The 17,686-nt window shown below is 44.6% G+C and overlaps 1 protein-coding gene across 1 annotated transcript in view; it reads right to left on the bottom strand.

Annotated features, from left to right (window-relative positions):
* Nucleotides 1–17,686, bottom strand: part of LOC117363881 (NADH-cytochrome b5 reductase 3) — a 133,175-nt gene that overhangs the window by 88,660 nt on the left and 26,829 nt on the right. The gene's annotated exons all lie outside the window — the stretch shown is intronic.

Here is a 17,686-nt window from a genome sequence, read left to right as displayed (position 1 = left end):
GACTTAATGATGGTTTTTTTTTTTCCTTTTTTCCCCCTCCCCAAAAAATCACGAATATGTGAAATTGCAATTACCGAAACCGCGAATGGGGAGGGGGAAGTGTATACATGAACGTTTCCTTTGTGTAACAGTTTACTAAAATTCTGCAAGGCTACATCATGCAAAGAATCTCATCGGTACATAATTGAGTGACAATAAATTTGCTGATGGGTTTTCACAAAAAAGAAAATAAAATATTTCTTCTTTGTTGGACCCCAAGTTAGGTTTTTTGTTCAAGTTTTTTACAATCATTAGCTACAAACAGGCCATTAAGCTGTGGAATATTCAGTAGATTAGTGGCCTCTCAATGATAAATCATACATGCAGTCACAGAAGTCAGAGCAACAAACTTTTGTGCCTGTTTGCCGGTTATTTTCATGTCTTTTTCTGCCTTAAATATTTAAAATATATATATATATACTTAACAATAATGTTATGTCACCCAACATTTGGCTCAAGAACATACATTACATACTGAATCAGACCAAAGGTCCATTAAGACCAACATCCTGTCTCTGGCAGTGGTCAATCCAGGTCAGGTCAGTCTTATCTTTATCGACTTCTACATATTTATCCCCGTCACCTTTTGAGTCTCACAATGTCACTTTTGCACTCTGTCCTATCACTAATATACCTAAAAAAATGTCTTGTTCCCCCCACACACATTTTACCATGTTGACTATTTTTTCTTCCATTTGTATCTTAGCTTTCCAGACTACTCGACCAGCTTCTCTTCATTTTTCCTGATATTTTAGCCTGTCTTCCTCTTTCTGTAATCTTTTGTAGTTTATGAAAGCTAACCTTTTTTTCCATAACTTTTCAACTACTTTTGAGAACCAAAGCAGCATTTTTATCTCTTACTTTTACTTACTTACCTTACAAAAGGTCCTTTCAGTTCTGCCCACTGTATTTCTACTCCTTCCAGATGATCCCATCCAGACAATTCCTTGATGTAATCCCTCATCTGAACAAAGTTAAATTTTTTAGTCTAGAACCTTTAGTTTTGAATGTGCCCTCTCTACCCTTATCTTAATATAAACCATACCATGCAGTGATCACTGGATGCCAGATGATCACTTACTGTAACATCAGAAACACTTTTCCTGTTTGTAAGCACTAAGTCCAATAGGGTCCCATCCCGCGTAGATTCCGTTACCAAGTGCTGGAGCAGTTCTCCTTGTAGAGAATCCAGGATCTCCCTCCTTCTAGAAGACCGCACTAGAGGAATACCTCAATCAACATCTGTCATGTTAAAATCACCCATTAGTAATACTTCCCCTTTTATAACTATATTCTCTGAAAGTCTACTAATAAATCTTTCTCCACTTCTGTCTGTGAAGGAGGCCTGTATTATCACACTAATGTAAATACATTTTCCATTCCCTCTTTCCAGATTGACCCATACTGCCTCTTCCTTACTCTGCAATTATGTGGCTTTAATATGATCTTTCAAGTTTAAGTTTCAAGTTTTATTAAAAATTTGATTAAATTGCTTAATGTACAAAGTAATGTACAAAGTAAAAAGATTAAAAACAAACAATTAGGGTAGTACAACATAAGACACAGACTCAACATAAAAATACTTACAGTGCCAATGGGAAAAAAAGTAAGAAATACAATAAGAAATAGGAAAGAAACAAATAAAGGAAAAAACATAAGGGAGGGATTAAAATAAGAAATTTAAAAATAAAGGTAAAAAAGGAAGAAAAAAATTATAATATAGAAATCAAATCAATAAGGAGCTCATCCTGGTTCAGAGAGTCAGATTGAAGGCATTGACATAAAATAAGAAACATTTAAGGTTACTCTTGAACCTATCGAGAATACATTCCTCTCTTAAATAAGTAGAAAGAGAATTCCATGTTTTGAGGTGCTATAACTGAGAAAATAGTTTGTTGTCTGCTATTAATAACTTTGAGGGAGGGGCCTGTTAACATATAATGCCACTCCCTCTTCTTTTCTTCCTACCCCATTTTTCCTGAACAGATTATAGCCCAGTATAACTATATCCCAGTCATGGTTCTCCATGAACCACATTTCTGTGATAGACACTAAATCCAACTCAGCGTCTATCCAGAACCTTGTTTCCCAAACTTCAAGCCTTGATATATACGGTTTTCCAGACATTGCTCCCTTTTCTCTTTTGTGTGGAAGTACTTAGCGATTCACTTACCTGAGGGCTTATACTCACCTGGGGGGCTTTGATCGCCCTGTCCCAATGATTCTAGTTTAAAACCCTCCGCGGCAGATTAGCCAATCTGCTGCTGAAGACATTTCCAAATTTCCAAGTTTATTTATAATTTGATAGACTGGCCATCAACAAGTATCTGGTCAGTTTACAGAGCTAAAATTAACAACTTAAAATAATTAAGGAAAAAAAATTTAAAATTATTAAAAAAAAAAAAAAAAAAAAAAGTGGTGGGGGGAGTAAACTAGACAAAGACAATTGGGTGATGAGGGATTCGATACATAAAGGTAATAAGGGAGAGAAGGTTTCATAAATACATCTAGACTGAAAGTAAAATTAAAATGGAGGAATGAGAGGAAAGGGAAAAAACAGGGAGTGGAGGTCGTTTCTTAAAAGTGGTTTTTAGTAAGTGCTGATGAATAACTAAGGAGATGTCTAGCTTGTGTTTTGAAAGGCATCCTGAAATAGAAAGGTAACATAGTAACATAGTAGATGATGGCAGATAAAGACCCGAATGGTCCATCCAGTCTGCCCAACCTGATTCAATTTAAATTTTTTTTTTTTTAATTTTTTCTTCTTAGCTATTTCTGGGCAAGAATCCAAAGCTTTACCCGGTACTGTGCTTGGGTTCCAACTGCCAAAATCTCTGTTAAGACTTATTCCAGCCCATCTACACCCTCCCAGCCATTGAAGCCCTCCCCTGCCCATCCTCCACCAAACTGCCATACACAGACACAAACCGTGCAAGTCTGCCCAGTAACTGGCCTAGTTCAATATTTAATATTATTTTCTGATTCTAAATCTTCTGTGTTCATCCCACGCTTCTTTGAACTCAGTCACAGTTTTACTCTCCACCACCTCTCTCGGAAGCGCATTCCAGGCATCCACTACCCTCTCCGTAAAGTAGAAATTTCTAACATTGGCCCTGAATCTACCACCCCTCAACCTCAAATTATGTCCTCTGGTTTTACCATTTTCCTTTCTCTGGAAAAGATTTTGTTCTACGTTAATACCCTTCAAGTATTTGAACGTCTGAATCATATCTCCCCTGTCTCTCCTTTCCTCTAGGGTATACATATTCAGGGCTTCCAGTCTCTCCTCATACATCTTCTGGCGCAAGCCTCCTATCATTTTCGTCGCCCTCCTCTGGACCGCCTCAAGTCTTCTTACGTCTTTCGCCAGATACGGTCTCCAAAACTGAACACAATACTCCAAGTGGGGCCTCACCAATGACCTGTACAGGGGCATCAACACCTTCTTCCTTCTACTGACTACGCCTCTCTTTATACAGCCCAGCATCCTTCTGGCAGCAGCCACTGCCTTGTCACACTGTTTTTTCGCCTTTAGATCTTCGGACACTATCACCCCAAGGTCCCTCTCCCCGTCCGTGCATATCAGCTTCTCTCCTCCCAGCATATACGGTTCCTTCCTATTATTAATCCCCAAATGCATTACTCTGCATTTCTTTGCATTGAATTTTAGTTGCCAGGCATTAGACCATTCCTCTAACTTTTGCAGATCCTTTTTCATATTTTCCACTCCCTCTTCGGTGTCTACTCTGTTACAAATCTTGGTATCATCTGCAAAAAGGCACACTTTTCCTTCTAACCCTTCAGCAATGTCACTCACATACATATTGAACAGGATTGGCCCCAGCACCGAACCCTGAGGGACTCCACTAGTCACCTTTCCTTCCTTCGAGCGACTTCCATTAACCACCACCCTCTGGCGTCTGTCCGACAGCCAGTTTCTGACCCAGTTCACCACTTTGGGTCCTAACTTCAGCCCTTCAAGTTTGTTCAACAGCCTCCTATGAGGAACTGTATCAAAGGCTTTGCTGAAATCCAAGTAAATTACATCTAGCATATGTCCTCGATCCAGCTCTCTGGTCACCCAATCAAAAAATTCAATCAGGTTCGTTTGGCACAATTTACCTTTTGTAAAGCCATGTTGCCTCGGATCCTGTAACCCATTAGATTTAAGGAAGTACACTATCCTTTCTTTTAGCAACACTTCCATTATTTTTCCAACAGCTGAAGTGAGGCTCACCGGCCTGTAGTTTCCTGCTTCATCCCTGTGACCACTTTTATGAATAGGGACCACATCCGCTCAGGTCTTAAGTTTAGACTTGAACTTGATAGATGCACACCATCCCTGCTCAGCAGCTCTTGGAAAAGAATTCCATGGTCAAAGAAGTCGAAACGCTCAAGACACCATTCATGCATTCATCTCCAGGACACTAGCTTCTCTGCCCTGGCCCTTACCCTCAACAGAGAGGATCAACAAGAATACCACCTGCATACCAGACTGCGTCACCTTCTCTCCCAGAGCCACGAAGTGACTTTTGATAAATTCAGAGGGGTACCTGACAGTATCATTAGTGCCAACACGGATGAACAGATAAAAAGGAGCTTTTCAAAAGGAAAAAAAAAGGCTTATAAAGATTTGAATTTGACCCTGGGATTGGTGGATTCCCCTTTTCTGATTCCTGGGGTCTGATGGATGGTCAGACCAACTTAAAATGTTCTCACCCTAACAGAAAGGGGAGCCTGCCACTAGAACTTTTGAACAACAAAACACACTCCAAAAATTACTGCCAAAACCTAAACCAGATACAACAGTGAGGCAGAAATAGTCAAAAGGGTTCACAAAGGGGGCGCTCAGGAACCAAAACTCTGCACACCACGCAAAACGCGTGAAAAATAACAAGATGATATCAAATGTTAAGGGTGCTTTCAGCTCTGTGAGCAAGCAGTAACGGGAGACAAGCTCCAATACTTTGTAACTCAGGTAGAGGTAATATACCCCCACCCGCACACCATCACTGAGCACCCTGGGCGTGCCGCGTTTCATTTTGTGCTTTTGAGATGAGTTCCTGCTTCACTTTTCAGTTAAGTTACCTTTTTCTGATGTTTTGATTTTGTGCTGGGGTTTGGCTGGTAGGGTTTACTCAGGGGTCGCTCAGGTCTCACCTGTTATTCACTTCAGTTGATTTATTTGCTCTTGATTTGTGAATATTTTCACTTTGATTTATTGCACGCCCAGGGTGCTCAGTGATGGTGTGCGGATGGGGGTATATTACCTCTATCTGAGTTACAAAGTATTGGAGCTTGTCTCCCGTTACTGCTTGCTCACACTGAGAGCACCCTTAACATTTGATATCATCTTGTTATTTTTCACGCGTTTTGCGTGGTGTGCACAGTTTTGGTTCCTGAGCGCCCCCTTTGTGAACCCTTTTGACTATTTCTGCCTCACTGTTGTAGCTAGAACTTTTGAAGCAAGAAGGCATAGAAATGTAGTACCTGGAAACAGGGACTCCATGGGCGACCCTTAAGGGGAGGAATGCTGGCATTTAAGCCCCAAGGCAGGAGACTCAGCCTTCAGGATTGGTAGATGATGCAGGAGACTCGGCCTACACCCTCAAGTAGGCAGGGCCGGAGCATCACACACTGATTAGGAGAGAATGCTGCTCTGAAATATTGCAAGAGGCAGAAAGGAAGGGGAAGAGAGGCTGGGTGATGGGAAAGTCACCGATAGTGGAGTTGCGAGAAAGGAGTAGAAACAAGCTATGAAGGTGAGAAGAATGCAGGGAGTGCATGTGCTGTGTGAGGGAAGGCTGATAGCAGGAGACATGATCTGGGAGACAGGAAGTAGAGCAGACACAAACTGTGGACAGAAGAGAAGCTGAAAGAGATGGAGAGTAAGTAGCTGTGTGGCATTGGGAAAAGAGGGGCTGAGAAAAGGGTGGTCATGATATGAAGGTGAAACTGGCCCACCTGATGGAAATTCCTATGCTGCAATCAGACAAGGTAGTTGGGTATGTCTACACAACTTGCTTCATGTGGATGTTTTTATAAGGGGGGGAGGGATATTTGATGCGAGTTAAACTTTGATGGTATATTAAGTGATGTTAAAGTATAAAATGATTGCATCTTATGTTACACTTATTGAAAGTTTTAAAAATGAATAAAGACTTAAAAAAAAAAAAAGAAAATGGCTAAAAAAGATAGATGTCCTAAGGACCAAAACTTATACCTAGGTCATTTTCAAAAATAAAAGATAGGCGTCTGGCAGCTTTGAAAATGGACATTTTTTTCCTCCTGAGTTTGTGGACATCCTGCCCAAAACCTCCAACCTCAGATTTATAAGTCCTATCAAAAATGCTCTTCCGTGTATGTTGATATGGAAACCGTTTAGTTTTAAACAGCATACAATATTTATAAATAAATAAACCAGCGCTGCATAAATAGCCAATTGCTTACTATAACCTGATCCAACAACATATGTGCAAGATTCCTGATCACAAGACAAAATTGTATTCCAACTTCATGCACAACCACCCTATAAAATGAGCTCTCTTAGGATATGCAAGATCCAATGCCACATCCACTTGGTTCCCTCTTCAAATGGGATTCAGCTTCACCTTGTGCACACAGCTTTCATCTTCTTTCACTATTTGGGCTCTCGAGAGACTACGGGAACTCACAGCAGCCATTTCCTAATGGCGATCTGCACGGGGCAGTAGCGTAGGAAGATCGCTCCTGCCCTGAAAGCCCGCTAGACCACCAGGTAAGACCGGGAGGCGGGGGTGGGTCAGAGCTGGATATTCGCGGTTTTTCGCCATTCGCAGTCCAGCTCTGCCCCTATCCCCCGCGAATCCAGAGGGAGAATTGTATTCCTCTATCCCAGGGGTACCTACACTTTTTGGGCTTGCGAGCTACTTTTAAAATGACTGAGTCAAAATGATCTACCAACAATAAAATAACCCCCCCCCCCACACACACACACAAAGAACACTGTACGCAGAGAAAATGTTATTTATCATTTATATTCTGGGGTGTTTTCAAAGAGGTCAAGGCAGATGACTTTATGCAATGTCACCTCAGTAACAACTACAGAAAAATAGACATAAACCCCCTCCCTTTTTACTAAACCTTTTTACCTCAGGGAGCTGTTATGAATGCCCCGCGCTGCTCTCGATGCTCATAGGCTCCCTGCAGTTTAGTAAAAGAGGGCCATAATGCAAAATATAGACAGCAGATATAAATTCTCAAAAACGGACACATTTTGATCACTAAATTGAAAATAAAATCCTTTTTCCTACCTTTGTTGTCTGGTGATTTCATGAGTCTCTGGTTGCACTTTCTTCTTCTTCTTCTTCTGACTGTGCATCCAATATTTCTTCCCTTCTTTTAGCCTCCTGTATGCTTCCTCTCCTCCAGACCTCATTCCCCCCCAACTTTTTCTTCCTCTCTCCCTGCCCCCTCCCCTTCTTTCTTTCTGTGTCCCTCCCCCCTTTCTTTCTGTGTCTTTCTGTCTCCCTCCCCCCTTTATTTCTGTCTCCCTGCCCCCTTCTTTTTTTCCGTCTCTTTTTCTGTCTCCCTGCCTCCCTTTCTTTCTGTCTTTCTCTCTCCTTGCCCCCTTTGTCTCCCTGCCCCCCAAGCCACTGCCGCCGAGTTCTGAGCTCTCCCTGCTTCCTGACACCATAAACAGGACAGCAGAAGCGCCGGGAATTTACATTTTTTTCTAGAAGCTAAAACATGCATTGTGGACATGTGGCTCAGGTAGCCCTTTGTGAGAGATAACAGATTAACACAGTGTTTCTCAACTTGGTCCTGGAGTACCCCCTTGCCAGTCAGGTTTTAAGGATATCCACATTGAATTTGCATAAACTTGATTTGCATACACTGCCTCCATTATATGCAAATTTCTTTCATGCATATTCATTGTGGATATCTTGAAAACCCAACTGGCAAAGGGGTACCTCCAGGAACGAGTTGAGAAACACTGGATTAACAGATAAAGCAAGATCAACAATGTAACTCAACTAACCACACAAACTGCAAGACATGGAAAGGTGAGGTGAGGTTGCCCACTGCCTCTATCTTGAATCCTTAATTAATAATAATAGCTTGTAAGTGCCTTGTTAAATTACAAGACACAGAATTTGTGTTTTGGGACCCAATACAGTTACAACAATTTCTGCTGACTAGAGAAATGAAATAATTTACTATTTTCCTATACAGATCTTAGAGGAATAAGGAAAAATTATGTACTTACCTGTTAATTTTCTTTCCTTTAGAAGCAGCAGATGAATCCAGAGACCAGTGGGATAGCACACATCAACCAGCAGGTGGAGATAGAGAAAGGTCACGAGTGGTGTTCCGCAGGGCTCGGTGCTCAGGCCGCTGCTTTTTAACGTATTCATAAATGATCTAGAAACAGGGACGAAGTGTGAGATAATAAAATTTGCAGATGACACCAAACTATTTAGTGGAGCTCGAACAAAGGAGGACTGCGAAGAATTGCAAAGAGACTTGGACAAACTAGGGGAATGGGCAGAGAGATGGCAGATGAAATTCAATGTTGAGAAGTGTAAAGTATTGCATGTGGGAAGCAAAAACCCGAGGTATAATTATGCGATGGGAAGGATGTTATTGAATGAGAGTACCCAAGAAAGGGACTTGGGGGTGATGGTGGACATGACAATGAAGCCGACAGCACAGTGCGCAGCGGCTGCTAAGAGAGCGAATAGAATGCTAGGTATAATCAAGAAGGGTATTACAACCAGAATGAAAGAAGTTATCCTGCCGCTGTATCGGGCAATGGTGCGTCCACATCTTGAGTACTTCGTCCAGTATTGGTCACCGTACCTTAAGAAGGACATGGCATTACTCGAGAGAGTTCAGAGGAGAGCGACAAGACTGATTAAGGGGATGGAAAGCCTTTCATATGCTGAGAGATTGGATAAACTGGGACTCTTTTCCCTGGAAAAGAGAAGATTAAGAGGGGATATGATAGAGACTTACAAGATCATGAAGGGCATAGAGAGAGTAGAGAGGGACAGATTCTTCAAACTTTCAGAAAATAAAAAAACAAGAGGGCATTCAGAAAAGTTGAAAGGGGGCAAATTCAAAACAAATGCTAGAAGTTCTTCTTTACACAACGTGTGGTGGACACCTGGAATGCAATTCCAGAGGACGTTATAGGGCAGAGTACGGTACTGGGGTTTAAGAAAGGATTGGACAAATTCCTGCTGGAAAAGGGGATAGAGGGGTATAGATAGAAATTTACTGCACAGGTCCTGGACCTGTTGGGCCGCCGCGTGAGCGGACTGCTGGGCGCGATGGACCTCAGGTCTTACCCAGCGGAGGCATTTCTTATGTTCTTATGAAAAACAGGTGGTCCTATAGGTTGGCATTCCACCTGTATATCCAGTATCGCTCCTTGCCAAAGCATCCGGAACTAGGAAATATTGAGCATGTAAAAAACTTCTTTCCAGCAACCAATTGCAATGGGTAAAATACAGAATACAACTACCAACAATAACAAAACCGCACCGCACCATGGATAGATCATCTGAAGAAAGGGTAGGGCTCTGGATTCATCTGCTGCTTTTAAAGGAAAGAAAATTAACAGGTAAGAACATAATTTTTCCTTCCTTAGCACAGCAGCAGATGAATCCAGAGACCAGTGGGATGTAGCAAAGAATACCTCAAACTGGGTGGGAAGCAAACGCCGCTTCCGCAAGAACCGAAGTATCCAAAGTCAGCATCCGCACGGGCTGCCACATCCAACCGGTAATGCTTAGAAAAAGTATTCTTAGAAGATCAAGTAGCCGCATGACAAATCTCTTCCAAGGAAAGACCCCTAGACTCTGCCCAAGACGTAGCCATCGCTCGTACTGAATGTGCGCAAAGCTGTTCCGGCAACCGCTTCCCGGCCATCAAGTAAGCTGAAGCAATGGTCTCCTTGACCCAACAAGTGATGGAAGCCTTGGATGCCACCATACCTTTGTTGCGTCCTGCGAACAACACAAAGAGGTGGTCTAAACGACAAAAGCCGTTAGTGACCTGTAAATAATGGAGAAAAATCTTGCGCACATCAAGGAAATGCAATGAAGAGAAACGCTCCCCCCAATCCTCCTGCCTAAAAGCAGGAAGGAAGAGATATTGGTTCACATGAAAGGAAGACACCACCTTAGGAAGAAACGAGGGAACCATCTGAACAGACACTCCGGCATCCGAGATGCGCAAAAAAGGATGCCTGCAACTCCGAAACCCTTCGGGCAGATGCCATTGTGACCAAAAACACCACTTTCAACGTGACATCCTTTAGAGTTGCATTCGATAACTGTTTGAACGGGGCCTTCTGTAACCCCCCCCCCCTCAAGGACAATCTTAAGGCTCCACCCCGGACAGATCTTCTTCACAGGTGGCCGAATATGGTCAGGAAACGAACTACATCAGGTTGAGACGCCAGCAGCGAATGAGATACCCGGTCCCTGTAACAAGCAATGGCCGCCACCTGAACCTTAAGGGAATTATAGGCCAACCCTTTGGCAACACCGTCCTGCAAAAAGGAAAGAATGTCAGACAGAGAAGCCTTGAAGGGTGAAAGACCCTGAGCAGCACACCAAGACTCGAAAACCCGCCAGACTCTAGCATAGGAGGCAGAGGTAGACCTCTTTTTGGCCTGAAGAAGAGTTGAAATGACCTGTTCGGAATATCCCCTACGCTTCAGCCACGACCTTTCAAAAGCCACGCCGTAAGACCAAAGTGGGACGGATTTTCCATGTTGATCGGACCCTGAGTTAGTAAGTCCGGAGTCACTGGAAATGTCAACCGATCGCCCATCAACAGTCGGATCAGGTCCGCATACCAAGGACAACGTGGCCAATCTGGAGCTACCAGGATCACTCTGCTCGGAAAGAGAGATATGCGATGCAAAACCCGACCTATCATCGGCCAAGGAGGAAAGAAGACAACCCGTAGGCCATGGAAAAGCCAACGCGTCTACCCCCACGGACTCCCGCTCCCTGCGCCTGTTGAAGAACCTAGGAAGCTTCGCATTGCGAGAAGGGGCCATGAAATCCATCTCCGGAAGACCCCACTTCTGAACTAGCAGGTCGAATGCCTGAGCGGAGAGTTCCCATTCTCCGGGATCTAGAAGATATCTGCTGAGGAGTCTGCCTGAACATTTGCCTGACCCGCAATGTGCGCTGCTGAGAGAAGAGGAATATGAGCTTACGCCCATTGAAACTGGACCAGTGCTTCCGTGTACCACCCTGCCAGTTGACATATGCCACTGCCGTGACACTGTCTGAAAAGACTCTTTGTCGGTCGGTCCTGAATTAAGAACTGAAATGCTAGCAGCGCAAGCCTGATCGCCCTCAACTCCAGCATATTGATCGACCACTGAGCCTCCTCCTGAGACCAAACTCCCTGCATTGATGATTGAAGGCACTGAGCTCCCCATCCCAGAAGACTGGCATCCGTCGTAACCATGACCCAATCCGGTGTCGCAAGAGGCAAGCCCTTGAATAGATTGACCTTTCTGAGCTACCAATGCATGCTGAGGGAAGCTTGAGAATTCCATTGATGACGCCGATCCTAGTCCTGAGACACAGGGGACCACCATGACAGAAGAGACGTTTGCAATGGTTTCATATGGACCACCTCCATAGCCGCCACCATCGATCCCAGAACTTACACATAATCCCAAACTCTTGGTCTGGGCGACCGGAGAAGTAGGCGAATCTGCGACTGCAACTTGTCCTTGGGTAGAAAACCTTCCCCAAACAAGTGTCAAACAGCACTCCCAGATGCTCCAACGATTGGGAAGGGGTAAGAGAGCTCTTTAGAAAGTTGATGATCCACCCCAAAGACTTAAGAAGAGATATCACCCTCTGGGTCACCGACACACTCTCCTGCCTGGAAGACGCACGGATCAACCAGTCGTCCAAATAAGGATGTACCCGAATCCCCTCTTTGCGAAGAAACGCCGCCACAACTACCATCACCCTCGAAAAGGTGCGTGGTGCCATGGCGAGACCAAAAGGCATTGCCTGAAACTGATAATACTGGCCTAGGATCGCGAAATCTGATGCGGAGGCCATATCGAAATATGCATGTAAGCCTCCTTGAGATCGAAGGACGTAAGGAACTCCCCTGGTTGAACCGCTGCAATGACGGAGCACACCGTCTCCATACGGAAATGTCTGACCTTGAGAAATTTGTTGGCCCGTTTGAGATCCAGCACTGGTCTGACCGACCCTCCCTTCTTGGGCACCATGAAGTAAATGGAATATCTGCCGAGGCCCACCTCTGCTGGGAGAATTGGAACCACAGCCCCCAGATCCAGAAGCACTGAAGGGTGAGCTGTACTGAGTCTCTCTTGGTTGCCCCATTGCAGGGGGATACCAAGAAAGAATTGGCGATGGGAGAGGAAAATTCTAATTTGTAACCTTCTCGAATAATGTCCAATACCCACTGATCGGACGTTATCTTGGCCCACTCTGTCAGAAAGGAAGACAGCCATCCTCCCAAAGAAATGTCGGAGGGAGCCGAGATCCCGTCATTGTTGATTGCGAATTGCTGGAGCACGGGCTGGCTGAACAGTCGGGGGTTTTGCAGCACAAAAGGAATTATTTTGCAGAAATCTAGGTCGAGAATTGTAGAAAGAATAGTAAGACGGCTGAAATGACGGCTTTCCCGGTCTATATCACTTAACATCCCGGAAGCGAGGTCTGGCAGACGAGGCTTTCAAAGGTGGTTTAGGCCTATCTTCCGGTAACCGCTGCGGTTTGGTATCACCAAAATCTTTTACCAGCTTATCCAAATCCTCACCAAATAACAGCCGACCTTTAAAAGGAAGCTTCACGAGCCTAAGCTTGGATGCCGAATCCGCAGCCCAGTTATGGAGCCACAAAGATCTGCGAGAAACTACTGAAAGCGACATCTGTTTTGCAGAAGCCCGAATAATATCATATAAGGCATCCGCCAAATACGCTAAACCCGATTCCACATCTGCCAACTTGGACGAACAGCAGACCCTGACTCCATCATTCTATCTGCCATCTGTTGATACCATTGAAGACACGCCCGCACCGCATAGAAACTGCACACCGCTGCCTGCAAGGTAACCGCTGCGACTTCAAATGACATCTTAAGTGAAGATTCTAACTTCCTATCCTGGACATCCTTTAGAGCAATACCCCCCTCAACAGGCAAGGTAGTCTTCTTGATGACCGCGGCCACCAAAGCATCCACCTTAGGGAGCTTAAACTTCTCCAGCTCATTCTGAGCCAGTGGGTACAATTGCCGCATGGCTTTCGTCACCCTGCCTCCGGCGTGTCCCATTGAGCCGCATTAAGTTCCTGCATGGCCTCATGAACCGGAAAGGCTCTAGGCGGCTTTTGCGTTCCCGCCATAAGAGGGTTAGCGGATCCAGATATGAGTGAATCCTCCTGAGAGATGTTCAACCCTTGTAACGCCTTAGAGATCAACGAGGAAAGTTCTTCTCTATGAAACAGACGGAGCGCGGTAGGATCATCTACATCCCTACCTAGCACCTCCTCCGTATCCAATTCCGTCACCTCTCCCTCTTCCAAGGACTCGGGAAGAGTCAGAGATAAACGGGAGACTGATGCAGGGTCCCCCTTCTCTGCGGTAGCCAGTCTACGACGTTTAGCAGCCTGAGACTGCCCCGGAGGAGTAAAGGTAGAAGGGAGCAAAGAAACATTGAAATCCACGGATTGTGCAGGCTGAGAGCTCTGCAATAAAAAGGCACAGTGCATCAACATTACAAACTCCGTCGAAAAAGTGCCCTGAACAAACCCTGCCGGGCCGGCCTGCACAGTTTTCTGGAGACACCGCATCCTCCACCAGCTCCTGAAAAGCGCCGACAGCCGCCAAACTCCCCCCAGATGCCGACGTGCACTGCAGCGTGGTAGGCCCAATCGCGAGTGAAGAGAACTCGACCACGCTTCCCCAGCGCCGGAAAACCCAGACTTGTTAGCTGGCAAACTCAAATCCTCAGCGTCTGCACACCCGGCGGAACACAGCCCCGATGGTGTTTGGCGCTTCCCACAGCGCGAACACCATTTAACTGCCTCAGCTGCCATGGGTTTGTTTTTTTTTTAAAAAGGCAAAAAACCACGTGGGAGAAAGCCCGATGAACAACACACCCTACACAGTCAGAAACAATCTCAAGCAGCACCAGACACTCGAGAAAGAACAGCCTACTCACCACAACACTTCAACCCAACTCAACAGGAGAGAAGTTACGGCTGGCAGTTGTAAGCTTACAATAAAGTACAGCACAGCTCCACACTGTGAGGCTCTCTCTTTTTTTTTTTTTTGCAACCCAGGAAAGAAGAAAATTAAGAGCCCAAAAGAAACCCTTCAATCCACTGGAGGGGAGGGTGGAGCAGGGACCTGGGGGGGGGGGCCCAGGTGTAACTCCCAAAGCTGGCACTGCTCCGGATTCAAGCCCCGCAAAATTTACCCTGCCGCGGCTTGCATAGAAAGAAAATCAGACTCAGGGAATAACCAGATGAACGGCCCACATCGCCGGAAAGAACATGTTCCATCTCATGCGCTCTGCTATAAACCGGCACCTGCACAATCAGCTGCACATGGCCGTGACAAACACCGATGAAAGAGAGCCTCAGAAGAAACAGGACTACTACTGCTGCACTGAAACCCAACAATGAGAACAAGTGCGAGCATGAAATCGCACCGCTACTGCCGCGCTGTAACCAACAAGATAACCAAGCGCGTGCATGCAAAGGGCAGGAAGTCCCGGCTCCCTCCACGGATTTCTAGTCATAAAAACTTAGCCTCAATAAAATATCCATTCCATAAACATACGTTGACCGAACCCACATTACTAAGACTTCCAAACAGAACCTGAAGTTCAACCAACAGTAAAAAACAGACACATACTCACAAGCTTGTTGTTAGGGCCGGTTGAAGCCAGTTAAAGCTGGTTGAGCAGCAGTAACAGAGCAGAATGTAGCAACTGTGGTCTCTCTTTTTTTTTTACCGAGAAGGGAAAGAAGAAAAAAATTGAGACCCAGCCAGACCCTCTAGCAATGGAGGGAGGGTGAGGCAGGGACTGGGGGGGGGGGGGCCCAGGTCTAACCCCTAAAGCCGGCACCGTTCAGCCGGACATCCCTGTCTTACTGAAGAGAAAATCTCAACAGGAGAAATAGCATTGCCAGCTCACTGAAGAGAAACCTCAACAGGAGAAAATAAAGTTCCAGTCACAGCCAGAATTCAGGAGCTAGTTGAATAGCGACCATTTCCTGATGGGAGAGAATACTGGAGATACCAGCCAATGAGACCACCTGTTAATCAGTTTCTCTATCTCCGCCTGCTGGTAGATGTGTGCTATCCCATTGGTCTCTGGATTCATCTGCTGCTGTTGCTACGGAAATTAATATTCCTCAGAATTTCAGTAGGCACAGCCAGAATTCAGGAGCTAGAAGGATAGCAACCAATCCCTGCTGGTCAATGTGTGCTATCCCACTGGTCTCTGGATTCATCTGCTGCTGTACTAAGGAAAACAATTTAGCCCTATTACTATGATTGGATCTGGGACCACAAGCTTTGGACTTGGAGTTCAATCAATTTCTTTACCTAAAGTATATATATTTTTTGAATTTGAGTTAAGGCTCTCCAATAATGTGGGCTTGAAAGGAAATTTTGAATTGATGAGTTTACCTTTATAGTATTGTATTAAATTGTCTTTTTTTCTTTAATCATTATGTATGTAATGATTGGAAAATTTATTCATTTTTTTTTTAATAGCAGCTTTATTTATATCCCGCTATACCTCACAGTTCAGAGCGGTTTATATCAAGAATAAACTACATAACATGTAGCAAAGATACATCAACACTTAGCAACAATAATACAAGAATGAGGACAAAGATAAATCAGTAAAAATTTAAACAAATTTATCAAATAAATGAGTCTTCAATGATTTTCAAAATGTTTGATACGAGAATGAGCTCCAAAGTAAATCACTTACCCCCTCTTCTACGAAACCGCATTAGTGTTTTTTAGCGCAGAGAGCCACACTGAATGGCCCCGCACTGCTCCCGACACTCATAGGAACTCTGAGCGTTGGGAGCAGCTCGGCACCCCGCGCTAGAAACTGCTAGCGCAGTTTCGTAGAAGAGGGGGTTAAAGTTTTATTCCAAATACCTGCCTGAAAAGATAATGTTTTGTCGAGGTATCTCAAACTGGCAGCCATTAGGAGTTGGAAATGAAAATAAGGTAGTTCTATGAGTATAGTGACTTCTGTCTGACAGAACAAAATATTTCACAAGATAGGTAGGTGAAGTGCCAAAAAGTGTTTTATAGCACAAACAACCAAATTTAAATATTATTCTGGCTTCAACCGGCAGCTAATGTGGATTCTTATAGTACGGTGTAATGTGTTCAGACTTCTTCAGAACAAAAATTAAACCAGGGGTAGGCAATTCTGGTCCTCGAGAGCCAGAGCCAGGTCAGGTATTCAGGATGAATATGTATGAGATGGATTTGCATGCACTGCCTCCTTGAGATGCAAATCTATCTCATGCATATTGTGGATATCCTGAAAACCTGACCTGACTTCGGCTCTCGAGGACTGGAATTGCCTACCACTGGATTAAATGAATCACTGTATTCTGAATGATTCTCAGTATTTTAACGGTATATTTGTAAGATCCTTAGTAAACGATATTGCAATAATCCAGAGTACTCAGAATGAGAGACTGAACCAAGAAACTGAATGAACGGTTGGGAGAACAACAAACATCTGTAACCTCCCAACTGTCCCCCTGTAATCTTCCACTTTTTCACTTATTACCCTTCCTTGATGAACTCATTACCCAAGACTATCCATAGGGTTTGGGCCCATCATCTTTTCTCATTTCCAAGGTCTCTTCTGTAGTGCATTGAAAATAAAAACACAAAATATATTGAGAAAGCTCTGCTTCTATTCTGAAGAACTTGGTGAATGCTGCTTGTACTACAACTCTGCAAGTACTCAACTTTGCACTACCGCATTTCTTGCTTAGTGTTTACAGCACAGTTACTTACCGTAACAGGTGTTATCCAGGGACAGCAGGCATATATTCTCACATGTGGGTGACGTCATCTACGGAGCCCCAATGCGGACAGCATTTCAAGCAAACTTGATTGAAGATTCAAGCTTGCTGTGCTGCACCATGCATGTGTGCCTCCTGCTCCACTAGAGGGCGCATCCCCTCCTCGTGGTCTCCAGTTCACATATCCAGTAAAGAAGCCAACCCCGGGGAGGTGGGCGGGTTGTGAGAATATATGCCTGCTGTCCCTGGATAACACCTGTTACGGTAAGTAACTGTGCTTTATCCCAGGACAAGCAGGCATGATATTCTCACATGTGGGTGACCTCCAAGCTAATAATGAAGGGGTGGAGGGAAGTTGGCAATTTAAGAAAACAGATTACGTAATACCGATTGGCCGAACCGGCCATCGCTTCTGGACAGTGTATCCAGGCAGTAGTGAGAGGTGAAAGTATGAACCGAAGACCACGTGGCAGCCTTGCAGATATCCTCAATAGGCGTGGACCTGAGGAAAGCTACCGAAGCTGCCATCGCTCGGACTTTATGCCCCGTAACTCGACCATGCAGCGCGAGACCAG

This window comes from Geotrypetes seraphini, chromosome 7, assembly GCF_902459505.1.
Source record: "Geotrypetes seraphini chromosome 7, aGeoSer1.1, whole genome shotgun sequence".
Lineage (NCBI taxonomy): Eukaryota > Metazoa > Chordata > Amphibia > Gymnophiona > Dermophiidae > Geotrypetes > Geotrypetes seraphini.
This window is presented reverse-complemented; position numbering and strand designations above follow the sequence as displayed.